Source organism: Lactuca saligna, chromosome 7, assembly GCF_052625555.1.
Source record: "Lactuca saligna cultivar CGN05327 chromosome 7, ASM5262555v1, whole genome shotgun sequence".
NCBI classification, from domain to species: Eukaryota; Viridiplantae; Streptophyta; class Magnoliopsida; order Asterales; family Asteraceae; genus Lactuca; species Lactuca saligna.
The window spans coordinates 132,498,519-132,514,256 of NC_136423.1; the positions used below are offsets into that span (position 1 = coordinate 132,498,519).

Sequence of the window (15,738 nt, forward strand, 5' to 3'; positions counted from 1 at the left end):
TGCTTATCTGACGAGACTCTTGTTACTCCACTCGATGAAATCGAGATAAATGAGAACCTCAACTTCATAAATCCTATACAGGGAAGTAAAGAGATCTAAGCAAAGCCATATCCCGATAGTGAAGGTTCCCTGGAATGCAAAGCGGGGACCTGAATTCACTTCGGAATGGGAGTATCAAATAAAACAAAAGTATCTGCATCTCTTTCCCTAGTCTTACTATATCTCTATAGTCTTAATTTTGGGACAAAATTCCCTTTAACCGGGGGATAATGTGACAACCCGTTATTTTCTATCTTGTAAAAGTCAAACATGCCAAATAAAAGTCAAAGTTATTGATTTGTTAATATTAATAAAGTTAAATTAATGTTTTTGATACATATACACATTTAGGAAAAGTGTTGTAAAGTTTAGAAGTGAAATGGCCCAAAACCGAGGATTCTCACCTTAGCCGAAAACCCTCGGACTCCCTTAACATTTCGGACCGTAAACCGGTTACGGACGAGAACCCTCGGACCGCAAACGTGCGAAGCAGTAGAAAACTACCTCGAAGTGTTTCCTCTTTGGACCAAAAACCTCGCATGCTTATCTTTCTCGGGAAGAGTTCCTGACCGAAAACCCATCCACTAGGTTTGTGTTCTTGGCCGAAAACCTATATATATATATATATATATATATATATATATATATATATATATATATATATATATATATATATATATATATATATATATATATATATATGTTGTCTAAAAATACTCCTCATTTTTACAAGATTCGGCCGAAAACTCCCCTTTTTTCTCTAGGATCATCAACCAAAGTCTCCCCACTCCTCTCAAGAACATGCAAAACTTCTCATTTCCTTGATTTCCATGCGAAAAACCATAGATTCTTCTTAAAGATCTTGCAAGTATCATCCATTGATCTTGTTATCTTCCCAAAAACACCTTTCAATCTTCATAAATTGGGCTGAAAACACCCAATTTAGCTAGTTTTCATTAAAAAACGCACACACACGAAGAACAACCACACACTATTCTAAGGATTATTGTAAGTCTTTTTACAATAATTAAGTGTTGTTTAACACTTTAAACATTTCTAAATTATCTAATTTATACTTAATATGATGTTAATATAAAATAGGATTTGGTTTTTATCACGAGTTCTAACTTGTAGATTTAGCTCTACTACACCGTATCTTCAACCAGAAACTCAAAAAATGTGAGTTGATACCCATGCGTTTTTACTATTTTCCATAGTTTTAGAGGAGGTGTACATGGCTAACACAATAATATTGTGTTTACAGATACATGATTGCAAAATATTTCTAAAACAACTTTAACTTACCGAAGCTCTTTTAAATATTGTTGCATATATTTTACCAAAATCATATATATATATATATATATATATATATATATATATATATATATATATATATATATATATATATATATGTTCAGGTTCATTTGAGACCATTCTAATTTTGTGAGACCGTGAGACCAAATCTAAAAATAATTTAAAATGCAAAATAAATGGAAAAATCCAAAAATTCTTTTTTTAAATATTATTTTCGGAACTTGAATTAACTAAAAAAATAATAAAAATAAAAATAAAATAAAATAAATTCTGTTTTTTTGAAAAATAAGTGAAATATTCTAATAGAATATTACACTGGCATATTCTAAAAAATAATTTTAAAATGTATAATAAATGGAAAAATCTAAAAATTCTTTTTTTTTAAATATTATTTTCGGAACTTGAATTAAATAAAAAAAATAAAAATAAATTCCATTTTTTTTAAATATGTGAAATATTCTAATAGAATATTACACTGACATATTCTAAAAAATAATTTTAAAATGCAAAATAAATGGAAAAATCCAAAAATTCTTTTTTTAAATATTATTTTCGAAACTTGAATTAACTAAAAAAAAATTTTAAAAATTAAAAAAAATTAAAAATATAAAAAAATACGTCTCACGGTCTCACAAAATTATGTCGTCTCACATGAACCTAACTATATATATATATATATATATATATATATATATATATATATATATATATATATATATCCTCTTAGAAGACTTTGTTGGGCTCTCTACTATCATATTTTGGTGCTTTTTTGGTGGTTGATATTTTGCCATTGGTGCTTGCTTGGCTGCTTCCTTGTGATTTGTTTGTTGATTGGTGTTGTTTTTTATTGTTCTTATTGCTTTTATTTACTATATAGACATTATACTTTCAATATTGTTCCTATTATAGTATTGTACTTTTGTAATATTATGCTTTAATAGGAAAAAATTATAATAAATTTTTAAAAAGAAATATAAATGAGAAGAAGACACTATGTTGTAGAAATAAATGAAAGTAAATTGTTATTTTTTGCATTTAGCCTAATTAGGTGCTAACCGTAAGAATTATCAATGTATTTTGATTGGTTTTTCTTTTTACGTATTTTGCAGGTGAAAATCAAATAATATAATTAGTATGCATATGTTGCGTAAATGTTTTATAAAAATTAATTATTTGAAATGAAAGTATGATGCTATATGAGACAAACTAATGGAAGTACATTTCTATATATTTCATTTACCTTCTGATTGGGCTAAATGCAAGTAATAACAACGTACTTTCATTTACTTTTATACCCTCAAACTTTAATATTTAATTCAAACTTTTTATTTTATTTTTTCTTTTTATTTAAGCATTGTATTTTAAAAGCACAATAGTTTAATAGGAAAAAAAAAATTAAAATCTAAAAACTTATGAATTTTAAATGAAAGTATGACACTCGATTAGACAAACGATATTTAAAAACTTATGAATTTTAAATGAAAGTATGACACTAGATTAGACAAACAAATGGAACTACATTGCTATAACTCGCATTTAGCCCTTGATTGGACTAAATGCAAGAAAAAGAATTCTACTTTCATTTGTTTGTATAATTAAAGAATTTAATTTTAAATTCTAATTTTCACTTTTTTTTAAATATTGTATTTTTAAGACAAGATAATTACCGTTTCTTAATTAATCATAACAAAAAATAAAAAGGGACATTTGCGAATAAACAACAAACACCAAAAAGAAACGATTTGTCGAAAAATAACCTATGTTCCTTAAAATATAACGTATATCTGAATGGAAATTATTTTCGAAATAAACTATTCGCACGCATCGCTTGGTGCGGATAAACGATTAGTGTGTGTGTCTTATATATATATATATATATATATATATATATATATATATATATATATATATATATATATATATATATATATGAAAAATATGGATATGTGCACCTAAAACGTTGATTTTTTGGTTAAAAAATTTTAGTTATTTTAGATATTCCTGTTTATTTATTTTTAAAATTTAACTGTTTTTAAAAAAAAATTATAGTTTTTTAAAAAATATTTTTTTTCAATTTTTTTTTTTTTTTAAATTCATGTTTTGTCATTTTTTTTAATCAACATATTTTTAAAAACTCGAAAATTATTACTTTTTTTTTAATCCCAAAATTTGATTTATTATTTTAATTTTTAAATCTTTTTTATTAATATTTCCAATAACACAAAAAATCAAACATTGAATGAAATTGGTAATATGACGATCATGTCCTTAGTTAGTTAATTTTGATCTAACGCTCCACCTTTAGCTCTCAGATTCTAGGAAAATATGAGTTCTTAATGGATCACACACACACACACACACACACACACACACATATATATATATATATATATATATATATATATATATATATATATATATATATATATATATATATTGGGAAAAGTTCAAAAAAGAACCATAATTATTGGTTTTTTCAAGGAACCAAATATTTTTTTCAATTTCTAAAGTTTATTCTTTATTGAAAAAAAAATCTAAAAACATCTAAATTCATATATTAATATTGTGAATGTGAAAAATATTTTTCGGATTTACGTTCTGAATTTTCAAAGATTCACATTGTAAATTTAATGTATAAAAAATCGAATTTTATATCATTGGAAAAAGGATAAAAAGTTATGAATTTCTGTATTTTTAGTTTTTTTTATAAAAAATAAGTTCTAAAAGTTGAAAAAAAAAGATTGGTTCCTTGGTTGATTATAGTTCTCTATTGAACCTCACCATATATATATATATATATATATATATATATATATATATATATATATATATATATATATATATATATATATATATATATATATATATATATATAAAAGTAAACCTCCATCTCTTAGAGTTGAGATATATAGAATGATGTGAAGTGCTTGTTAATTAAGTAAGTATTTTTATGGGATTTTTGTTGGATTGTGGCTGAATTTTAGCTATTTTTGCTTGTGTGAAATGGTTTATGTTTTTTGGGGTGTTAATTGATTCATATCTTTAAGCTATTTGTTAACCTATCTTATGAACCAACAACTTAGACAATGAAAAAGACATCATTTTATTTAAACGTGTTTCACACTTTTGCATTCTTTTGGGTGCCTCTATCCATGTTCCTCCACTCTCATAGGGTTGAAGAGTCATCAATCCATAGGATATCTTCCACAACTGTATATCCCCAAGAAGCCTTTAGATATCAACAAAGAGGTTTGTTTCATTGTTTTTCTATCTTTCTTTTACAGCTTCTTTCTTTCTCTTCCACTTTCGCTGCCTCCAAACCCTGTCTATTGGGTTTGTTTGTTCTCCACTGCAAATGGTCATTGATTAAGGATAGATTTCATTTTTATCGTTACACTCCAAGACCATCTCTGGATCTTCGTGTCTCTTCTTTAACCTGAAGTTTAAGGTCGTGAAATCGTGATTCTTATGTAAGGAGGCTATTCCCTAATTTCTATGTAAGTTGTTACCATTCTTAATCATGTTTGTTTTCTTTTTTATATATAAAATATTTTGTTTGATTTTTTCACAGGAATTTATGTCTTTTAGTTTAGCTTCCGAGTTCCGACCACACAATCCAGCTTTCTCTTCGTCTCTCATTCTTTCTCCTCTCATCTCACAAATATTCTTTTCAATTTAGGTTTTTTCCATCGTCATGAAATTTGTAGGGATCGAAAAGACAATCCATGCAACACATGAGTGCCGGTGAGACCTTATCAACACTAAGTACAAATTGAAAGGCAGGGAATTATTTTTAATTTTAATGTGTTAAATATGAAATTGTTTGTAGGCTTTGAAAAAACTAGGTTTGAGAAAGAAAGCATGTCACGTAAGGCTCCTCATACCTTCCCCCTCTATCGTCTTGTTATTTTTTTCTTCACTTATTTGTTTGCTTTTGCCATTTGTAACTGTGAAATTTCTATACACCAATGTTTCGGTTGAGATTTCTCTATTTCCTCTTGTTTAAAACTTCAAAGGCATGTTGAAATTATGTAATGTTTTGTAAGTTTTCGAAAGAGTCCACCGTAAGGTAGAAATCCGAGTTAACCTGATCTAGAAAAAATAGATGATGACAATAGTGTAAGTTTCACTATTTTAACCTTTTTTTATCTAACGGAATATATTTTTGAATTACTTGTTAATATTTTTTGTACAGACATGGAGATTGGAATGACCAAATAGGAATTAATTCAACTTCTGTGGAACTATTGCTCAATCTTTTTTATAAGGATTTAGAAGACTGTTGTGAAACTATTGCATAATGGTTCATTGGATGGAATTAATGGAATCCCAATTGTATGGTAATTTTTCCATCATTTTGTGTCTTATTTAGCAAAAACTAGATAGTTGGTTGCTCTATTGTTGGCCCAATATTGATTATCATTTGTTTTTTTAATATTACTAAGGGCCCTCTCATGGAAGTTGTTTAAGCTCGTCCCATATTAATTATCATTTGTTTTTTTAATATCAACTAGAGGGGAATTACATGTTTTAATATCAATAAGGGCCCTCTCATGGAAGTTGTTTAAGCTGGCAACACCAAACGAAAATTGCACTTATATTTCACGGTATTTCTCTTAACTTGGATTTTCTTTAATAAATGTTTTAATTCTTACCAATTGACCTAAATTTGGTTCATTATGGGTTTTCTTTGATCACCAATTTAGGGGGTGTTTGGATTAGATTTTTAGCTTATTGCTTATAGCTTATTTGTGGTGAGAATAAGCAATAAGCAATAAGCATGGGAAGGAATACTTAATAAAATTAGCTTATTTAGCCTAATAAGCTGGATTTTATCCAAACACTAAAATTAGCTTATTGTGGGAATAAGCAATAAGCACCTCTTTTTTTCCTATCCAAACACCCCCTTACCGGTTATATTCTTGGATCCTATCAAAATTTTGAATCTTGATGATTGATATATGGTGTTTTTAATCATTTTGATCAAACAGAGGACTAGAGTATCTTTACGAGTGATGTACTGTGATTCTTAGATATTCGAAATCGTCCAATGTTTTTGAAGGTTCCAACTACATGCTAAAGTAAGAACCCTAATTCTTATAATTTAGGCATGCGATATGAAATTATGAACCTATTTTGGTAATCATTTAATTTGTTTACTATGACATCCTGCTTTCATTTCTACTTTGAAAAATCCACCAAATTATAATGATGTCATCCATATGCAAATCAATATTTACAGCTATAATGAGTAGATTTTTCAAATATAATATTCTAATAAGAAAATATAGTTGAATTTCAATGCTTATAATTTGTGGGTTTTCCAAACTACAACAATTTCAATAAAAAAAACGGAAAAAATGATGTCGTAATAAAAACTAATGAATATACGATGTTAAATTTTTTATTAGTATTCATCATAATGTCAATCTTGTTTACACCAACTATTTTAACCTTGTGCTAACACACCGTAATAGACACTTTTAACCTATTTTATGTTTTGGAGGTTGACCCTACTTGTAGACATTCATGGTTAGATTATTAAATTTATTGTTTGGTCGAGTGGAACAACTATTACCTAGGAAGTTTAGAAAAATAAAGTTGAAATATGTTTATAAAGTTGAAGTCATGAATAACTCAGCTTTTAACTTTGTGTGGCAATAGCATTGTTTTATTTTTGCTGGTAGCAATTTGTTTATATGTTTTCAGTTTAAAAAATGTAAGAAATAAACCACTTTTCTTAAAGTCAAGGCACAACATTCCTACACCTTAGATCATTATTTTTAACATTCATGGTTTTGATTCTACATCTCAAATTGATTAGCTTTATTATATTTAAATGTTACTGAGATGAAGTTTCTTTTTTATATGCAAGTTGAGAATGTTTTTCGAAGTAGGAAGAACCTTCTTTGTTTATAGATTGAGAGTGTGTATGTAAGTTCATTGATATGTCATTTTTTTCTTTTTAGATCTCTATTTCTTGTTTGAAATGTTACTAATGGCGTGTTGCTATTTTTTTCTACCCTCCTTTATGAATAGTTAAATTCACTTTTTACTAATTTTCTTCAATTTTTTTTACAGTTACAACACCAGGTGTGATGAAGTTGAGAACACCTAGTATTTGACCTCTTTGTAGATCTTGGTGCATCAGGTGAATATAATGCTTATTGGTTTCAGTAGTTTTTGAAAAAGTCGTTAGGGGGCTCACGTCGTATTATGACAATTGGTTCTCTATATGACAGTAAAGGTTATGTTGTGAATGACATGTATTATTGAAACCGGAGTGATTATACGTAAAGTGATTATTACTATTGGAATCATAGTGTTGATTTCAACTCTCAATATACAAATATACACAATGTCATTTCCTTGCCCGTAAAAACAAAATGTATTTTCATTCATTACCTGAATCATCCTTTATGTTGTTTCCTTAAATAAGAATAGCAATGTACTTTTATTTCCTTACCTAAATAACTAAACAAGTCTTGCAAGATTTTTAGAATTTCCAAAAAACCTTCGTGGTGGTCGTGCTCATCACGACATTTACACGTATATATATATATATATATATATATATATATATATATATATATATATATATATATATATATATATATATATATTATAAATGAATCATTTTTTTTCTTTTACCACATTCATTTGAAACTCCCATGTATTTTTCCTTTCACCATATTGATTTGAAATTTCCATGACTTTTCAATTTCTTTCTAATAATGATTATAACTTGGTTAATAATATTAAATAAATGTCAAACCTAAAATATAATCATATATAAACTAAATCTCAATATTAAAATAATATCTTTACTTCTACTTATAAAATTATGTTTTTTTTTTTAACTTTTTACATATTATACTTAATTTATTAGTTTTAAAATACTGTTGGATGTAAACCATTAACATTTTAAAGCTACAACTTTTGAACAATTTGTATAAAATATTTAAGTTATAAACTTAAATATAACATTACAATACTAACTTAAATAGAAATTTTAGTTTAACTTAAACAACCCAAATACTATTTTGTAAATAGTTTAAAGTGATGAATTGTAGTATCTTTCTAATAATGATTATAATTTGGTTAAAAAGGTTAAATAAATATCAAACCTATAGTATAATCATAAATATGGATGAGGATCGGAACCGGGTACCCGCTATTGGAGTCGGAACCGTCGGTTCTAGAACTGGAACTGCCTTAAGCGGTTCCGGTTCTGGTTCCTAAAGTTATGGAACCGCCTTAAGCGGTTCCGGTTCCAATTCTTATTTTTTCCAAACCGATATCCGTTGGGTAACCGCCGAAACCGGTTATATATATATATATATATATATATATATATATATATATATATATATATATATATATATATATATATATGTGTGTGTGTGTGTGTGTGTGTGTTACTTAGATGGATTTAGAATATATTTGTCCGATTCTGTTCCTCTTTGGTCCGAATTGATTCGATTTGGATTGAACTAAGTTGCGGTTTTATCGACGAAAGTTAACAAAGTTAATGTAACCGGGTTACTCGCTCCCGGAACCGGAACCGCCGGTTCCGGGACTGGTTCCAAAAATTTAAGAACCGCCTAGAACGGTTTTGGTTCGGGTTCTAACTTTCTAGGAACCGCTGGTTCCGGTTCCGGTTCCGGTTCTCGCTAAATAAGGCGGGTACCCGTCTATGCTTATCCCTAATCATAAATAAACTAAATTTCAATTTTAAAATAATATATTAATTCTACTTATAAAGTTATGTCTTTATCTTTTAACATACTACACTTAATTTATTAGATTTAATATGTTGTTGTATGTAAACCATTATCAATTTAAAGCTACAACTTTGGAGTAGTTTGAACAAAATACTTAAACTGTTAATTTAAATATAACATTACTGTATCAACTTAAATATAAATTTCAGTTCCACTTAAAAACCCAATGAATATTTTGTGAATAGTTAAAACTGATAAATTGTAGTGCTAAATGGAAAAAACTAAATTATAATATCAATTTAACTAAAATATCTCCTAAAGATATTTTTATAACCGTTAAAAGTTTTCAAATATATAACTTAAAATAACTTACAATAATAAAAGTTAAAAATAACTCTATATAAATGATTATATTGTTACATTTAAAATCAAAAAACAATGTTTGATGTTTTAAATAATTATAATGATAGAAATTAAAACTTTAAGAAAATAAATTTTTAAAAATTAATTAACAATAACAAAACTATAAATAACATTAAGCCATATATTATATTTAATTTATTCATGAGTAACTCGTGGGTACAAGTTATTCAAACGGTTGAGATTATACAGTTATAATAGATGTATATATTATCATATAATTCAATATAATCAATATAATCAATATATTATATCAATTTAGTATGCGAATTATTATATCAAATTTAACAACAGTATTGTTATATTAAAAAAACATATATTTGTAAATATTTCAACTATATAGTTGTTTCTCTGCAACGCGCGGGCATTCACACACACACACACACACACACACACACATATATATATATATATATATATATATATAGTTAGGTTCAAATGTTTTTAGCAATTATTGTGTGCATGTATGCACCAATGAGAATTGAGGATATAATAAATCATTAAATAAAACATATAATGGTATTATAGTAATCTAGTATATTTAATTATGGTAATTCATTAACTTTCTAAAACCTACGTTTTCTCCCCTATTTATATTCAACCGATAGGCCGCAAAAATCCGTCAGAGATGGTTTCGATCAAAGGAGGGAAGCCTCTTCCCTTTCTTCTGTGTATAAGCAGAAGATCGATGTTGTTCCAAGATTTTTTTCTGCGTCCATCGATCCCAACCATCGCAATCAACCTTTATATTCCTGGCCTTCTAGAAAAATTACTTAGTGTCCATCCACATCGGTGGACCTCGTACCGCTTCCATTACTTCAAATCGATGTTTGATGAGTCGTTATTCCAATCGATTGCACCAATATAGAGGAGTCAAGAGAGGAAGATGTAGTGGATTCGAGACAGAAACATGCTGTCATCGTTTCAATTCGCGCCCTAACTTTATTCTTCATGTAAGTCGCCCTAATTTCTGTTCGATTGTATGTGGAATGGAACACTTTTGATCTTGTTATTCTGGAATTGTTTGTTTTCTAATATGTTTTAAAGGTGTTTAATTGCATCTTCTGTTTGAACATTTTCCATTAGATCCGTTGTAGATTTTGGGGAAGGAGATGAGTTGTTTTTATCGGTTTGATTGCTGCTGATTTATTAGGTGCAATCTATTTATTCAGATAAAGATGGATTTGTTAAGGAGTTGTAAGGTATTGCTTCAATTATATCTATTCCTAATGGTTGTTTAGGTTTTTGTGGTTTCAATGTCAATGGGTGTTCTCTGTGTTTGTTCCTGTTGTTTTACAATCAGTGTCTACTTTTGTAGATGGTGAAGATTATGGATTTATACATACAGTTCCTGTGGCCTTCAGTTTATCTTGACACATAATTACCCTTTCTTCCCCAAAAAGCTGCAGCTCCCAGGGGCAACTGAGTTGGCATCAAAACGAAGTGTTATTGCGCCTTCTCAAGGTAATGACTGACTCCATTCCATTCCATTCACATTCCTTGATTTGTGATAATTTATTGTTTGTTTGCATGTGAATATCATCATCAGCTTGGCTAATATGGCAACAAATCCCTTCCATGCTCTTTTTTTTTTTTTTTTTGTTTTTAAACATTTTAGTTAATTGAGTAATACTTAAAGGTTTGCAAACTTTAGCTTTAAATGGATTAAAACTTTATAATTTTTGATTTTCACCTACAGTAATATAACTTGTTTGCTTTACCAAATGAATGTTAACCTAAAAATTCTTTCAAAATGAGGGCAATATTCTTTTAGAATAAAGAACTCGAATTTGATTCTTTATTTTGTTTTTCATATCAGAATGCAAACACAAGTGTATCACTACAAATTACTTGGCAATGAATTTCTGAAAGAAATGGCTTGAAAAATGGCTTGAAGACCTGATGGGAAAGGCTTGAAGACTGAATTAAAGAATGATCACACTCATTATTTAAGAATGTTGTTATTTTTGAAGAATTATACCTGTTATTCTTTCAGAATGTTTGTTATTATTCAATCAATCACAATCATACAATGTAATTATTTGGTATATTATTAGTTCAAAAATCAATTTTGTGTATTCTTTCAGAATGTATTACTAGTTTATGGTTGACATTCTGATAGAATAAAGGTTGTGTTTGGCGCGCCACAGCTAGCTGATAAGCTAGCTTATTTTTCGAGTTTTTTTATGTTGTCGTGTTTGGTAAGCCAAAAAGTAGCTTATAAGCTAGCTTTTTGAAAAGCTACTTAGACTAGCTTTTTAGGAGCTTTTTTAAAATTTTCCAAATACACCCCTTAATTAATTATAGAAACACATATTCTTACATGTCATTTTATGTAATTTTATATATTTCAGCTAGCTTTTCAGCTAGTTTTACCAAACGTTATTTTTTATCAGCTAGCTTTTCAGCTATCAGCTAGCTTTTTATTTAACAGCTAGCTTTTCAGCTATCAGCTAGCTTTTCAGCTATCAGCTAGCTTTTCAGCTATCAGCCAGCTTTTCAGCTAGTACGTCAAACATAGCCAAAGTCGAAAAATATATTTATTAGTTTATGGTTAAAATTCTATCGTTCTGACAGAATAAATTCCGATTTTGAATTTTAAATTAATTTAAAATATTCAGATTTTTAAAATAAAGGAATTATTATCTCTAAAAATACGAAAATTTCCTTTTTTTAATATAGGTTAATTTACTAAAATGCCCTTATGCTCAAATTTGTGTGATTATATGATACATGTTATCCTATTCTACTATCATAAACCATCAAATAATGATATTTGATTATATTCCATCTAATGGTCCAAATTTGTGCATTCTGGCACACAATAGTTACTAAAAACAAAATAATCTAACCCTATATATATATATATATATATATATATATATATATATATATATATATATATATATATATATATATATATATATATATATATATATATATATATATATGCAATAAATGTTTTACCGATGAGTTGGCGTTTGATCATAAAATAGAGGTTGTTAAAAAGATAATGTTTTAACTTTTGATATATATATATATATATATATATATATATATATATATATATATATATATATATATATATATATATATATATATATATCCAAAGTTATATTTCTAACAACCTCTATTTTATGATCAAACGCCAACTCATCGGTAAAACATTTATTGCCCTAACAATATGAACGTATGTGCAAACCAAAATAAAACATTTATTGCTCTAACAATATGAACAAAGGTGCAAACCAAATAAAAGGTTTGCATTTTTTGTAAATATTTTATAGATTATAAACTTACTTGTAGCATAAATAATTATAATTTAGATATGAAAAATTAAATTTCCTTTTATATTTTCTTTCTATTTATCTTCTTATTCATATAAGTCTATGACATGTGAATACCACTAATTCTCTTTCTAAATTTCTTTTTTTTGATTTTGATACTTGTTTATCTAATACATCGGAAGATACGTAGTAAGAATGTAGGAGAATATTTGAATGTCGTTATCATTATTGATAATAATATAAGAGCATGCAAAAAGCATGCCAATTAACCATCACTAATCATGCGTCACAAACTATTTGAACTTAAAATTTTGTTGAAAAATCCATTTGATGTTTTTATAAAATTTTATTGTCTCGAATGATAAAAACGCTACATAAGCATATCAAAAAATTATTCGTCACCTTTCAATGCCACATGGATGGCCTTGATGCAAATATGCGTCGGCCAATTTCCTCACATATCAGGAAAGAGTTATGGGTGCTGACCGAGTGCGTTTTATCCTTCACCGCTAAGCAAATGTCACTTGAAAATAAGTTTTTTCTACTATAACAAATTTATTTATAGCCAAATTTACTTTTAAAAATAAACCTAATCAAGTGTTAAACATTATTCTTTTTTTAATCACGTAATTCCTTTTCCTTTTATCCACATTAAATATATAGTTATTCTATTATATCAAATGGTAGGCTAAATAAGTAATATCAATATTTTTATGATGATGATCACAAACAAATATATAATTTTAACATGACTTTTGTAAGAATAGATATAGAGAAAAATATATCTTTCTTCTGCTCCACACTAAACTTATTTTGGGTTAGTTCAAATAGAAAATTGAATTTATGCATTGTGCCCAATATAAAATGCAATCGTCATGTTGACCCTTTTTTTATTGAAATGGTGACATTAAGGTTTTAGAGGACGTAATATTATACTATTTTTAACAAAGACGTAGTGATGAAAAGAACAATAACTGGGAAGTTTATATTAGAATATATTGTTTCCTATCACCTATTTTATTAAAGACACAATGGTTGGTTAAAATATTTGCTTTACCATAACATTTCTTTTTCTCGATGTCTATGAAAAGTGAAAAGATATTGTTTTTATTAGGTTCTAAATAATATTAGACGTGACTTGACAGGAATGTCAAAGCTCAAACTTTTACGAGTTGTAGCAAACCATTATGTTTGTAAGGTGCGACTTAAGACAATAATTTTATATATAATTAATAATTATTTATATGTTTCTATTATTATTTATTTATATATACATATAAGACTTCCAAAAACATTTTGTTAATATATGGCGCTAAATACAAACATTAAAGCTATAAAATATCATCTTGAAACCATAGCAAATATTTTAAAACCTTGATTTTTAGCATTACTTAAACAAACTCCGATGGGCCATATTTTAATAACCACATTCCACCCACGAACTTCAAAATGGAACACTTATCTTGAAACCATGGCAAATATTTTAAAACCTTGATTTTTAGCATTACTTAAACAAACTCCGATGGGCCATATTTTAATAACCACATTCCAACCACGAACTTCAAAATGGAACACTTTGCATCATTTCAGCAGCATAATACCATTCACTAGTGTAAAGATATCAACCTTAATTTTTTTTACATATATCGTTATATATTCATTGTAAAATTTAAAAATAAATTTATTCAAAATATATCAGCATAAAAATCTAATCGAGAACTTTAAAATAGGTATAATACTAAAATATGATATTTAATACTAACAATTCATAATATAAATATTTTAAAAATCAAGAAAGTACTTACTCATCGCAAATCTTATGTTCAAAAATATAATATAATACTAACAAAAGTATGATATTTTGTGATTAAAATCAGACCTTGTTAGATGAACGGTCAAATAGTTTTTTTTTTTTTTTTTTTTTTTTTTTTTTTTTTATTTTTAAACTTTTTATGTGTTTGCATATAACAACAACAACGAAAACATTAGCACCAACTTCAACCGACCTCATAAATCATTGTAATGAGATAGGAATAGGTAAATGTCGACACTCATGTCTCCATAGGGAGTAAAACGATTGCATCACATGGATGATATCCGACATGTGCTACCGCTATTTGTAGAAAATATAGAAAACACAAACAGACAAACAAGGTTAGAGTAATCTAGGTTAGTCACAAGATATAAATTAAACATGATATAATTAACTTTGGAGCATATTAATTTGCTTTGGAACATATTAATCTGAGACCTACAAAATGAGGCAAAACAAATAAAAAGGGAGTAAGTCTACTGAGAAATAAACCAATACCCAGGTAAGTCAAGATTCCATCATAAATACAAGAATTATTTATTCACAATATTGAACAAGGGGGTTATGCTACCCATCTACCATGATGTGTAGTCTAGACACCCAGAAGTCATGTCCTCTAAAAAGGTCGAGCTCCTTCTGATGGGTTTTACATAAACATACAATCATATGTGTGTTATAAGAAGAAATAAGAAGCTCAAAATTGCGGCTGGAACTCTCTAGGGTTTTAAGATAGCCGAAAATCATAAGTGAAATGGTCTTTATATAGTGAGGTGACTTAGAGCCAAAGCTAGGGTTAGGATAAGGAAACCCTAATTGCTTTGTTTAACGACCAAGCAAGCCTTAAACCTTCCATAAGATAGCCTTTGGCCGAAAAATTCTAGAGCCTTTCTAAAAGATTTTCATCCAAACCTCTTAGGAGGGTTCTAGGGCTTCTTCCTCAACTATGAATAAATTAACAAACAACACCTACACTTGTAATTAATACAATTAATCTCGAAATTAATTCCAAATTAAATTTTGATTAACTATTAATTATTAATATGATTTCTAATTAATATATTATTTCCATAATACATTAATAAAGCATTTATTTTAATTTATTAATCAAATTAATAAACTCTTCCTCTTTCTCAATGAA

General features: G+C 27.5%; 1 long non-coding RNA gene across 2 annotated transcripts; it reads left to right on the top strand.

The window, feature by feature from the left end:
* Window positions 1-4,456: 4,456 nt before the first annotated feature.
* Window positions 4,457-7,726, top strand: LOC145005530 (uncharacterized). 2 transcript variants are annotated; one of them, XR_013662593.1, is made up of 7 exons: window positions 4,458-4,853; window positions 5,036-5,100; window positions 5,186-5,224; window positions 5,552-5,696; window positions 5,871-5,963; window positions 6,348-6,437; window positions 7,438-7,726. It is a non-coding gene; the product is annotated as an uncharacterized LOC145005530 (long non-coding RNA). The 2 variants fall into 2 exon arrangements; XR_013662594.1 differs by lacking the exon at window positions 5,186-5,224 and having other exon boundaries at window positions 4,457-4,853.
* Window positions 7,727-15,738: the final 8,012 nt, after the last annotated feature.